Source organism: Pogona vitticeps, chromosome 6, assembly GCF_051106095.1.
Source record: "Pogona vitticeps strain Pit_001003342236 chromosome 6, PviZW2.1, whole genome shotgun sequence".
Taxonomy (NCBI): Eukaryota; Metazoa; Chordata; class Lepidosauria; order Squamata; family Agamidae; genus Pogona; species Pogona vitticeps.
The window spans coordinates 91,265,415-91,278,501 of record NC_135788.1 but is presented as its reverse complement, the minus strand read 5'-3'; the positions used below and the strand labels follow the sequence as shown (position 1 = coordinate 91,278,501).

Sequence of the window (13,087 nt, the reverse complement as noted above, 5' to 3'; positions counted from 1 at the left end):
TTTAATTTCATAAATGTCATATTTTTACAGGTATAAGACTGCCACCTCAATTGTTACCTTAAGCAAATTTACACTTGTACTTATCACATGCATATGTACACACATTTATTACTGCACTACAGTGTTTATAATAAGTGATTTATTTTCCTATTTAAAAAAGGATATGTACAAAATATCACAATGAATCTCAATATTAGACAAAGCAAAATACGAAATAAATAAAAATACACTTGTAGAAATCAAATCCAGCCACATTACCGGGGCACTACTTCCCCTTGCTATGGATGATGAATCAAGCTATTGTAAAAAAGAAAGAAGTACTTGAAATGTGAAATTTATTGCAAGATGTTAAGAATTATTATCATCATCATCATCAACAACAACAACAACAACAACATCAACAACAACAACAACATGATTTATATACCGCCCATCTGGCAGCCAAGGCCATTCTCGATTTATTAGATCAAGAAGGTGATACAGGAACAAGGATTAAGACAAACTGATTATGATCAATAAATCATAAAACAAAAAGTGGAAGATAGAACATTATGAGAAACAAAAAGTACATATTGTTACAGCTGATCATTAAATATAAAATAAATGAAAAAAGAATTGTAGATACAAGAAAAGCTTATTGGCTGAAAAGCCTTACAGAATAATTTGGATGCAACATGCCATCAGGGTGGTCATTGTGCTGTCCCATATTCATGAGGAACATCCCTATCTAGTGGAATTTAACAAATATATTGGGAAAGCATCTTAATTTCTGCCTCCCTCACCCGTTTAAACAATATTAGCATTATTTAGAATAGCAAAACATTTTTCTAGTTGTAAGGCACTCCCACCAAGCATACAAACACATCATTTACACCAAGCATACAAACAACACACCAGAATGAGTAGGGGAATCCCAAATGTAGTGCTGCCTTCCCAAATGTTGAAGTGAAGTGATACCAATTACCAGCTAAAAAGAGGACCCACTGAAAGACCACTAACCTGGAGTCTGATAGACTTGTTTCACTGTACCATGGTCTTTCCCAGTTGTAACTGGTGATAGTAGGGACTCAACGCAGGACCTTCTGCATGCAGGCAGGTGTCCTTCTACTGAACTACATACAACCACTCTCTGGGTGACACATATCACAATGCCAGTAAAGGAGGCTGGCATTGTGAATTTAAACCTAATCAAACTGCATCTGGCATTTACCTCTGGGGTTCAGGCACTGCATATGTCTTCCTCCCACCTTGATCATGTGATTCCTAACACTCCCATTTTTCCAAAGGTACCTACCTCTTCAGCTAGTATGTCCCAACATAAAGACAGATTGCAGTCGGGTCTCTTGCATTGCTATTTGGCAATGGGGTCACCAAATGTTCACAGTTATATATATACTTGGGACTGAAATACTTTTACTTCCATAGTTCTGCTGTTTGCATCGTCTCAGCCAATTAAGGAGGAGAAAGGAGGGAAAAATTGCTTCTGCAGCTGTTCTGTACTTCAAGTATTATGAAATCTCAAATTCCAAACATCTGGCCTGTCTGATGACTGCTATCTGCACAGCTGGGATGCAGATCAGGCACAGTTTCTGCAGCTAATTATAGATTTTCCTGTTTTAAGAGAACAGTGGACTAAGCTGGATTCCATCAGTCTATTTAACAATAGCACACATCCTCTCCATATTAACACGTGTACACAGGGGTTCATTCAGACACTAATTTTGTATGTGTGTGTTTGTATGCTATCCTTGGATCAGTGTGGGACTCTTCAATGAACACACTGTACATAATGTACTCTTTTCTGTTCCAGTTTTGTAGCCAGTGCATTGGGTTTACCCCATTCTTATACAACTGAAAAATGAGCAGCTGGTAAAGTCTTTGAGGATTTTTGGCACAAAACTATGGATTCCTGTCAATCCTGCCATTTTCTTACACAAAAGGGAAAAAACAGGACCTGAACAAAGAGGGATGAGGAACCTAGATCATATGTGGTTTCAAAAAGACAAAAGATTCAAAATTATACAACAGCAAACGGGCCTGGCGTCCTCTGGTTCATGAGGTCACGAAGAGTTGGACACAACTTAACAACTAAACAACAACAAAAACAAGTATATCTCTGTATATACTTTGTTTATGCACTCTTCTGACATGTGAATCAGATAATTAAATAAGATTTTCAATATTTTATTTTATCCAGGCGCTGTTCCACCCCATCCCAGTTCATTAACATTTGCTTTGGAGAGTCTCCAGGTATTATTTAGGAACTTTAACGGCCAATGGAGAACAGTTTAAAAATCTAATTAAAATAGAAAGAAGAAACAAAACCAAGCACAAGTAGTAAAAAATTAACAATCTCCTCCAACAAAGGTGTTTACAAGGCTAAATGCAATTTATACATTAAAATTCATTTTACTGACAACTGCCATAAAATGCAAACATGCACACTCACAGTCGTGGGCAGATAACAGAATACAGAAGTTTATGCCTTGCAGTTTCTAGACCTCGCTTTTCCAGCTTGGAGACTGTGTTCAAGAGAAGAGAAATCTTTAATGGCCTCCTCAGGGGCTAGGTTAAGATTTCCAAGACAGAATCGCATGTAATGTTGGAAAGCTTCTGTGTGTACTGAAGAGCAAAGTTCAGACTGACACTTTCTGGGGGTGAGCGATGGACATATTTGGAAAAGATTCCTGAAGGAAGCTAATTTCTACCACCACCAAAACCAGCCTAGGACTTAATGAAAGTCGCAGAAGGATTTCATAAGCCCTTAAACTTAAATTCTGGCTTATCTCTCCTACAAAGCAGAAGAGAAACACAAGGGCTGAACTAGATGTAACAGCAGCACTTGTTTAAAAAGAAGAAGGGCTGAGGAGGGGAGTGTAACAACACCATGGTACATTCTGAACTGGCAACCACTCCAGTTTGCTGATTCTTCTACATTCTTTCTAGAGCAAGAGTCATTGACTACTAGCTTCCCCCTCCAAAATAAATAGTGCTATAGCTGATGGAAGAGCATGTACTTTTCATGCAAAAAATCTCATGCTCTTGGTGTTCAGGGTACACAGGAAAAGACCCCTACCCAAAACCCAGAGAGCTGCGCCCAGCTAGTATGGTCAGTATTGAGTAGATGGAGCAATGGTCTAGCTCTGTATTAACCAGTTCCAGCAAAACCAGTAAGAGGCACATAACTGTATCTTTTCCCTTGAGATCTTGGGGGCCCTTAAAGACGTCAAGGTGCCACAACATTTTTGACTGGCTTTGCTGCATCAGGATGTAGCGTAACACAAAACTCCTTCTGTGTTAGACACCTTCTTTTGTTCCACATAACTATATGCAAAATGAGAGAGTGAAAACAACTGCAATCTAAATGGCCCTGTTGCAGTTGAAAAGAAAGCATTTTTTGGCTGGAGCAGCTATAGAAAGTATAGAAGATTGGTCAATCAGGATTAGTCCTTGGGAAAGATACTTGATAGGTCTGATCATGTTGATGCAATTTAAATGATCTTACTAGTTAAATATAGGCTAAGCAGAGATTTAGGGTGGAGAAGCAGCACTCTTTTAAAGATTAACCTATATGCCTTCATATCAAGTACACCTACTGATTTTCCCCAAGCAAAATGGATCATGGAAAAGACATCAATCCATATTTGAAGAGTCAGAAGAAGTAAGGCCAGCTATTCTGGGAAGATGCTCTGGCTCTCCCCTTTTCCACTATGGTTTTTATTTTTGCTTCAATGATCAAGAACACTTGAAGATGCCAAACCACAAGGATTCTTCAAAACATTTCTTTTTGAAGACATGGATACAAACCCTGTTGATATGATCCTTGCACAGCAGGAGAACTGAACTGCTGGATAGCTCAGTGGGTTATGTCCCTGGCTGCAAAACCAGAGATTAGGAGTTCAGTTCCCCACTGTGCCTCATTGAGAGTGCTGGGCTCGATGATCCATAGAGTCCCTTCCAGTTCTGCAGTTTTATAATTATCATTATTACAACATTTTGTTATCTCACAGTATCCTTCCGCCCACCATTGTGTGACCCACTTTTGCAACCACTGTAATACTATGAAACAGTCTCCTGGAGGAAGGAGAAAACAATTTCTTAACCACTCTTAAACAATCATGCAAGTCAACAGGATTCTGGCTTTGGTGTTTCTGATTGTTGCCAGCCATATGGTGATGATGTTGATGAGAGATTGCAAATGAGATCCTGAAAAACCACTGAGCTTCTTCTAACTCTCCAACATTATTTGATTTAGGTAATTCACGTCTTGCAATGGAATGGACACATTTTATTCTCACTATTTCAATTCAGATTAAATTTCTCCACACTAGGATTACTTGCCAGGCCTTCTAAGTCTCTCTCTCTCTCTCTCTCTCTCTCTCTCTCTCTCTCTCTCTCTCTCTCTCTCTCTCTCTCTGTCTGTGTCTGTGTCTGTGTCTGTGTCTGTGTGTGTGTGTGTGAGAGAGAGAGAGAGAGAGAGAGAGAGAGAGAGAGAGAGAGAGAGAGAGAGAGAGAGAGAGAGAGAGAGAGAGAGAGAGAGAGAGAGGGGCTCCAGCAAGTCATTTTTCATTTCTAAAGTACTTCCCTGGCTACTTTTTATTGTACAAAGAAAAAAAAATACAGGGATGTGTATCTATTCCTTTATGAGCAAAGCAGCAGTAGAGAGATAATCAATTCTCCTTTGCTGGCATTCCATTTAGGATTAAAGCCTTCAGTGGATGCTTTTCATTTTAAACAAGTTACAAGAAGCTACACAGAAAGTTCTGAGTACAGGCTCTGTTCCACATCTGTGGGGATTTTGAGGACTGGGAGACCACTGTGGAAGCAGATAGGATGTTTTAACAGCCACATCTGACTACAGTCTAGTTTAGGTTCCTATCAAAACCTAACAAACAAAATCATGGTATATTTTAACAACACTTGTTACTTTTTAAAAACTGTATTCAAGGAATGCAATGATAACAACAGCGTTGAAAGCTGCTAATATCAGGAAGACTTGCACATACGCACAGACTTCTGGAAAACAAAAGTTAATCCAAAACTTTTTTCAAAGTCTTCCAAACCATTAAAATGGTGAAGCTGATAAAACCCCACAGCTAACACCAGAATAAAGCATCTGCTGAAAGGTCACCTGTCTTAAATTGCATTGACCAGGGATCTACAGGATGAACAACAGAAAGAATTCAGTAACTTTGTATTAAAGCATAACATGACAACAGGGTTACTGAACAGAAGTATTTTGCCAAAGGTGTGTATGCATATGTGTATTTATTTGTTTATATGTTCTCTGGGTCAAACTCAGACTTAGCTGTACTTTCAGTACACCAACTGAAAGCAATGGGAATCAAGTTAGCCCTGACTAATTTGAGTCCTACAGATCTTTGTGGTGATTCATGGCTGAATCAGGATCCAAGTGGGTGTGTACCTACGTACGTACATATACATATACATATACATATACATATACATATACATATACATACACATACACATACACATACACATACACACATACATACATACATACATACATACATACATACATACATACATACATACATACATACATACATACATACATACATACATACATACATCATTTTATCTGAAATCTAAGGACTAAATTTAATTCTTAGTCCCTATTAGAGTAGATCCACTGAATCAATTGGAATTGCATGCATCTTGACTTTAACAAGTTGTATTCTGTTAGTGAGTTTATTCTAGTTGGGGCTGGCAATTGGATTTAGCTCCCAAAATGCAAAAAGACAAATTGTTAAATCATGTTTACATTTTATGCCTCATAATAATTACAACACTGTATTCTCGAAGGCTTTCATGACCAGGATCTGATGATTGTTGTAGGTTTTTCAGGCTGTTCGGCCGTGTTCTTAAGGTTTTTCTTCCTAACGTTTCGCCAGTCTCTGCGGCCGGCATCTTCAGAGGACAGGAGTCAGAACTCTTTCTGTGCTCTGGTGCAGTTTGTGGGATAGTTGAGTATTTATAGCTGAGGGATCAGCTTTTTGTCCCTTTCAGGAGATTGGGTGATCAATGTGTTTTTTGTTGTTGTGGGTGTACTGTTGTGATAAGGGGGAGAGATGATCTGTAACTATGATTGATGGGTGTTGTTAGCTGTTTTTTTTGTGTGCAGTGATCACTAGTCCTTGTAGCTGGGTAGAGTTCAGTGACCTTTTGCAAGCTGTATTTTTCAGTGCTGGGAGCCAGGCTTTGTTGAGTTTTAGACTTCCTTATTTTTTTGTTGAAGCTCTGTTGGTGTTTGTGGATTTCAACGGCTTCCCTGTACAGTTCAATATAATTATTGCTGGTGTTGTCCAGTATTTCTGTGTTTTAAAATAGAATTTCATGGCCAGCTTGGAATTTCGTTTCCAGCTTAGAATGTAATGTCTACCCAGCCAAAAGGACTGGTGATCAATGCACACAAAAGACAGCTAACAACACCCATCAATCACAGTGACAATGTCCCCTTATCACAACAATACACCCAAAACAAAAAACATGCTGATCACCATAATCGCCCAATCTCCTGAAAAGGACAAAAAGCTGATCCCATAGCTATAAATACTCAAATACTGTACCCCACAAACTGTACCAGAGCAGAGACAGAGTTCTGACTCCCGTCCTCTGAAGATGCCGGCCACACAGACTGGTGAAACATTAGGAAGAAAAACCTTAAGAACATGGCCGAACAGCCTGAAAAACCTACAACCAATTATAACACTGTTAAAATATTTTTAAAAACCTTCCAGGATTTGTTCTTCCGGAGTACATAACTATCAGACAAGTCCATTCATAACAAAATCCCATGTATTTCTACTCAGTCCCACTGAATCCAATTGCTCTTACTTTCAGCTAAGTGGACACACAATTATAGCCTAAATAACCAGAAATAAGAGTATGATTCTGACACATAATCCCATGTTATCTTAAACCAAGTAGACAATGCAGAGAACAGGAAAGAGGACAAATGGTACTCAAGAGTAAAAATTTGCTTTCCGTAATTTCCCTGTGGGTCCTATTATGGTACTTTGCATTAGTTTACTCTTAAATTCATTGAGTAGTTGAACAAGTTGTGTTCCAGCTAACTAAAAACCCAACAACAACAACAATGCACACATACAAGCATCACAGAGACAGAATTTTGGAGGGGTTACCTCAGCTAGAAACCGAAACTTCTGAAACTTAACATTTATTCTTCTTTATCTGCTAAGCAAACAATTCTATAAGACAGCCCTCTGGCTTCTGCATCCTGTTTTTTGTTTGAGGAGGCCAGTTCAACAGTCTTACCCAAGCAGAGGAATCGTTTTAAGGAGAAAGGTGGAGTAAAAGTATTTTAAATAAATAAACAGTTCAAATTGACTTAACTGTTAGAAATGCCATTTTAACTGGCCTTGAGTGTGTTAAATGAATACAGGATACAAATTTTAAAACAAGCAAAAAAAGCAACATTCTAAGAAAATTGCCTTTATCCCAATGCCCATATTATTGCAAGAATGTGAATAGTGCAAAGGAACAGTGCCAGACTAAACTATTGCTGGACTTTACGAAAGATATCCAGGGCTGACAATCTCAGTGCTCTCAAAATGATCCCACCCCCACGCTCAAGCAATTGCTAACTACGACAGAGTCAACCAACCTCATTGTTAGCACCTAGAGTAGCATGTGCATCCACCATAGAATTCTAAAATAAATTGGAAGATGATAATTAAGTATGCACAAATTTACAGGTACACATTTTATTTCCTCTAAAAATGTTTTCCTTCTTGACATAAATCTACTCCCAAAGTCAATGTGTTTAGCACTAGAACTACAGAAGCACTTGTATTTCTCATCAGCAGAAACACCCAGCTTTGCAAGGGTTAGAAACCTCTTAGTTTCTCCTCCCTCTTCCCCCCCCACCACTCTCTGTGTCTTCTCCCTTTGATGGTAGGGTAATTTTCAGTTCCAAATACAAAACCGCACATGCTCAGGTCTTGTCTTTTTAACATCTGGCTTGGTAAGCCATATTTTGGTTTGAAACATACAAGCTGTAAAGATAGTGCTAAACAATGCATGACAATGTGTTCCTTCTCCAACCAACTGTGACCATTAAGCCTGAAGTTTAAAATTATCTAGAAGCATCACTGGCCTAAATCTAGTAGCCTTCATTAACCAGAGTGTGGCTACAAAATGCAGTTGAGAACCTTTTAATTTGGTTTGCAATAAAATACATGCTTTTCATGCAGAAAGTCCTAAGTCTAATCTTCAGAGCAAGGTAATGTGATTGAGGAGCCTCTTTGACCATGAAGGGCTGTCAACTTTCATCACCACTAAGAAGTTGGCAGATGGTCAGAGTTGCAGTCTAACATCATCTGGGGATCCCAGGTTGGAAAAGGAAGGCTAGATAAAGAGCCTGACTCCACACAAACCTGTGTTCCTGTGGCCTTATCCTGTTGCTATTTCTGTCTGCCCACTCACAACGCACGCATAGCACAGTTATGGCCTCCAAACTTGCTATAGAAAGCAACATGCCACTACAAAGTATCATGAGGTCACAGCACCCGCCCCTCCTTGCACAGGATTGGACTCTTCTTGACCCCTCCCACTCTGCTGTTCTGTGTTTATTTAACCACAGGATCACTCGCAACCCTAGTGGTTTGCTTTGGACTTTGGCTTGGCTCTTTCAAACTGACCTTTTACAGCATAACTCTAATTACTCAACTGGGTTGAGGGTCAACATCCAAAATGATTGGATACACAGAAATGTTAACTATACAGTGGCAAGAAGTTTGGAAGAAGAACATGTGTGCTTTTATAACTGGAGTTACCCAAAACCTAAGAAGGAAATTGGGATAATACAGTATATTAATATCCAGAAACAGTTGCCTGTTTCCAGGCTATCTAAATTCCAAAGTACTTTCCTCCCCTCTTGTCCCAAACACTTTTAAGTGTGTTCATGTCCACATTATAACAAAACTGGTCAAATATATTCCCAACAAGCATAAACTTTTCCAATGCAATCCTCAGATCCCCTTAAGGTATGAAAAAAACCATAAAAATCTAGCTCAGTCAAGCTTCTGTTATTGTGTGCCATCAAATCACAACCATCTTAAGATGACTATAATAGGGCTTCCAAGGTATGTGAGACATTTAAGTAGGGGTTTTACCATCACCACCCTTCCAGCAAGTTGCCATGGCTAAGTGGGGATATGAACGCAGGTCTTCTGAGTTCTTCTTCTCTAGTCTGACATTTTAACCATTACCCCTCACCAGCGGTTGGATTTCTCAATGGCTGGCATTTAATTTTATATTTTCAGTAAAGCTCAAAATCCATTTTTAGACCCTGTCTATATAGCTTGACCTGTCCATTCAACAGAAGGTGTATAATACAGTTGCAGTGAAGCAAACTGTTCTGCTCTGGGTGACAAAAAGGGTGGCATTTCAGAATGGTCTTCCCAGAGTTTGGGGAAGTTCCTTTTTTTGGTGGTGGTATTGATTACTAGGGGATACTAGGAGCTGACACCTGCTTCTTGGGAGGAAAGCGATGACAAACCTAGACAGCATCTTAAAAAGCAGAGACATCACCTTGCTGACAAAGGTCCGCATAGTCAAAGCTGTGGTTTTTCCAGTTGCAATGTACTGTATGGAAGTGAGAGCTGGACCATAAAGAAGGCCGACCGCCGAAGAATTTAGGCTTTTGAATTGTGGTACTGGAGGAGACTCTTGAGAGTCCCCTGGACTGCAAAGAGAACAAACCTATCCATTTTGAAGGAATCAACCCTGAGTGCTCACTGGAAGGACAGATCCTGAAGCTGAGGTTCCAATACTTTGGCCATCTCATAAGAGAAGACTCCCTGGAAAAGACCCTGATGTTAGGAAAGTGTGAAGGCAAGAGGAGAAGGGGATGGCAGAGGATGAGATGGTTGCGCAGTGTCATCGAAGCTACCAACATGAATTTGAGCCAACTCTGGGAGGCAGTGGAAGACAGGAGGGCCTGGCGTGCTCTGGTCCATGGGGTCATGAAGAGTCGGACACGACTAAACAACAATGACAACTGGGAGATGAAATCCAGAAGCAGTATTTTTCCAAGCTCTGTCTCTTTTATATAGGAAAGAAAAAGCTACCCTTCCTTGCAAGTAAACAACTAGCACATTGGAGAACCATTCTTGAGCACTCAGCCCCAGACCTGCTAGTTTTCTACTTGCATTGGGGGGGGGGGACTTTGAAGGGGAGCATTTAGAAATGTGATCCCCTGCTGTAGTCTGATACATTCTGTTTTCTACCACCTCATTCTGGCACATAAGTAGATCAGCAGAAGCAACCATTCATGAGGTCAAGGAAGTCCACCTTTCATTTCCCTCTGCTCAGCGGCTGGAGAACCCAAGACTATGACCCATCTTTGGCTCATGAAACTTTAGCAAATGATTTCCAAAATAAATTTTTCTGCCATATATAGTCAACTTTCATTCTGCTTTTCTTTGAACAGAAAACCCAACTAAACAGTCACAAATTTGCAGTAAGATGTCACTGCAATTTTTTTTTTAATGCAAGACTCCACTGCAAATTCTTTAACTTTGGGTTAAAGGGTTTGCATACCAATTACAAGATATGCCTCCAGTTTCTCTTCTCACAGACTGTTGTGATTTCAGTGCCTTACTGTGCTTCCTCCCAAGCTTGATTTTCATAAACTCTTCAGTGACATGTTCAGGCAGGCGAAAACTGTGGCCATCAAACGTTCTTAGACTATAACCCCTACCATCTTGGACCACTGGCAAACTGGCTGAGGCTCATGAACATTGGAACCCCACAACAGCTGAAGGACCACAGGTTCCACCACCCCTGCTATCCTTCACTGTTGGATGACATAAACACACCACCCACCTACAAATCATTCCACTACATTCTTCTGTAGGAAAACATAAAGGGCACAAAGGGCAATGTATGGTTTCAAATGTCAAATTAAAATTCCTAGCTTCCTTCATCATAGTCTACAGTGGCTAAAGGTAATGGGAGCTGAACTCCAAGAACATCCGGAGGTCCAAATTTTCCCCTCCTCTGCATCTAAGAAAGGGAAGTATCAGGTGATTGAATTGGGACATTTTATTTTATCCAACAGAATCACTGAAGTTTTGATCAGGTATATCGACACATGATCATTTGCATAAGAAACGCAAGACTTCTGCTTTGTTCAGATCGCATCACCCAGAGTCACCACTTTTAGAGCCAAAGGGACAAATATATCTGAGGCCAAAGGGTTAGTGGAGCCAGACACCTAAGCAGACACAATTTAGTTAAAGTAATTGGATCAATAGGCAGGAACACTCTTACTCTCAGGGCTGCATTTAGACTCTAAACTTAATGGCTTGGAGGGGTGCTCTTTAAATAACTATGTACATTATTCACTTACTTCAAAATCCACAAGCCATCCCTGCTGTATTCCCTCCCTCCTGGTTCATTCTGTGGAGCTGTGGACATCATCTCCTGAGTCCTTCCCTGATTGTACCCATCGCAGGTAGGCAAGCACAAGTTGGATCCACAAAAAAAGTCACATACACACCACACTTGATACAGTATGGGAACACCGCAATTTCGTTCTGCCCACTCCTTCAAAATTGAGACACAACATGTGGTGCTCCCTTTTCTTCTCACCATGGCATCACACTGACATTTTCCCCACTTTCCAGGCCCTTGCAAAGCTCTCTCTCTCCCCATCATCTCATCCCAATCTCTGATGCTTTTTACTGATGACTCTCTTAAAACCTGCTTCTGCCCATCTTTGGTTGTTCTCTACTCTTAAGTAGGATGGATGTACACACTAAAGCCCAGATGCAATCCTGGAATTTTAAGTAAAATGACTCAGGCTTCTCAAATTCTAAATTTAGGTATGGGTTGTTGTGACACATAGAAGTAGGGGGCTGGTCAGTCTGTGTATGTGTGTGTGTGTGTGTCTTTGTCCCAGAAATAGTCATCCCTGCCCTCTTTGGCTGGCTACGCTGCATACTTTCCTACTCTTTCTCAATTAGGTCCAAGATGGACAACTTCTCAGATACTGTTATCGTCCTCGCTCTTCCATCACTCCCACTGGCTACATATAAACTTTCAATCTCTCGCCAGTTTTTCTGAACATGTGATGCCCGTTTACACACCGAAAAAAGCCATGCCTTTTGTGATAACTGAGTAATCACACCCACAATTCTGTCCCTCTCACAAACACCTACGTCTCTTTCTCCGAACAGCTGGTCTTAATCTGTGCACTCCTCCTCAGGGGAAACAGGCTTCCCTCCCCACATCTTTGCATCCCCCTCCTCAACAACCCCAAGGCATGAAGAACAACAACAACCGGGCCTATGTTTTAAATCTCGATTTATTTGCCCGCCTCTCCTTTCCAGGATATGTTTACTACTCAAACCCAGACACAACCTCTCGCCACCCCCGTTGTTTCTGGTTAGCTCGCACCCTAAAGCAGCCTGATCCTCGGCTCCACGCGAGTCCCCGCAAGCCCCTCTCACTTGCCTTGCAAGACGGAGGAGAAATTAAAAAGTCTCCCCTTCGCCCTCCCGAGGTGGACTGCCTAGAAAGGCACGGCGGGGGTCTTTCTCTCCGCGGAAAGACCCCCCCACACGGCTAAGACTTCTCTTCTCAAGAGCTGACAACACAGCAAGGAGCTTTCGCAGCACCGCCTTCTTGGACGCATCATCACCAGCAGACGGTGGGGCATGTTGGGTAATGTAGTTCTCTTGGAAAAAGCTGGGACTCGGGCGGCAACCCCAGATTTGTTCAGCAATATGTAGTTTAGAAGCAAGAAGATGAGGGGCAAAATCAGAGGGAACCGTCGCTCTGGTAATCGTGTGATTTGGTGTCGCTGTTCTATAGGAATAAAATCAAATAGGTCTCCAACACGTGAAAAACTATTATTCTGGAGATAAATTTCGAGATATTTTTTTTAAATTTAAAATATTTTTACACCGCCTAGCTCCTTAAAAAAAGGATCCAAAGGAGCTTACAAAATTAAAAAGGCAATATTTAAAAGCAAAAACAGTAAGTTTACAAATATTTTAAAAACAATTAAATATTATATTACTGCTCAGTGATT

At 40.6% G+C, this 13,087-nt stretch overlaps 1 protein-coding gene across 2 annotated transcripts in view; it reads right to left on the bottom strand.

Annotated features, from left to right (window-relative positions):
- ORMDL3 (ORMDL sphingolipid biosynthesis regulator 3) overlaps positions 1 to 12,702 on the bottom strand; it is a 31,070-nt gene extending 18,368 nt beyond the window's left edge. The window contains exon 1 of one of the 2 annotated variants that reach the window (XM_020799262.3): positions 12,508 to 12,702. The gene's annotated coding sequence lies outside the window, so the exon portion shown is untranslated. Of the gene's footprint in view, positions 1 to 8,423; positions 8,510 to 12,507 lie in introns of those variants that run through there. The other variant, XM_020799263.3, reaches the window with a different exon arrangement.
- Positions 12,703 to 13,087: the final 385 nt, after the last annotated feature.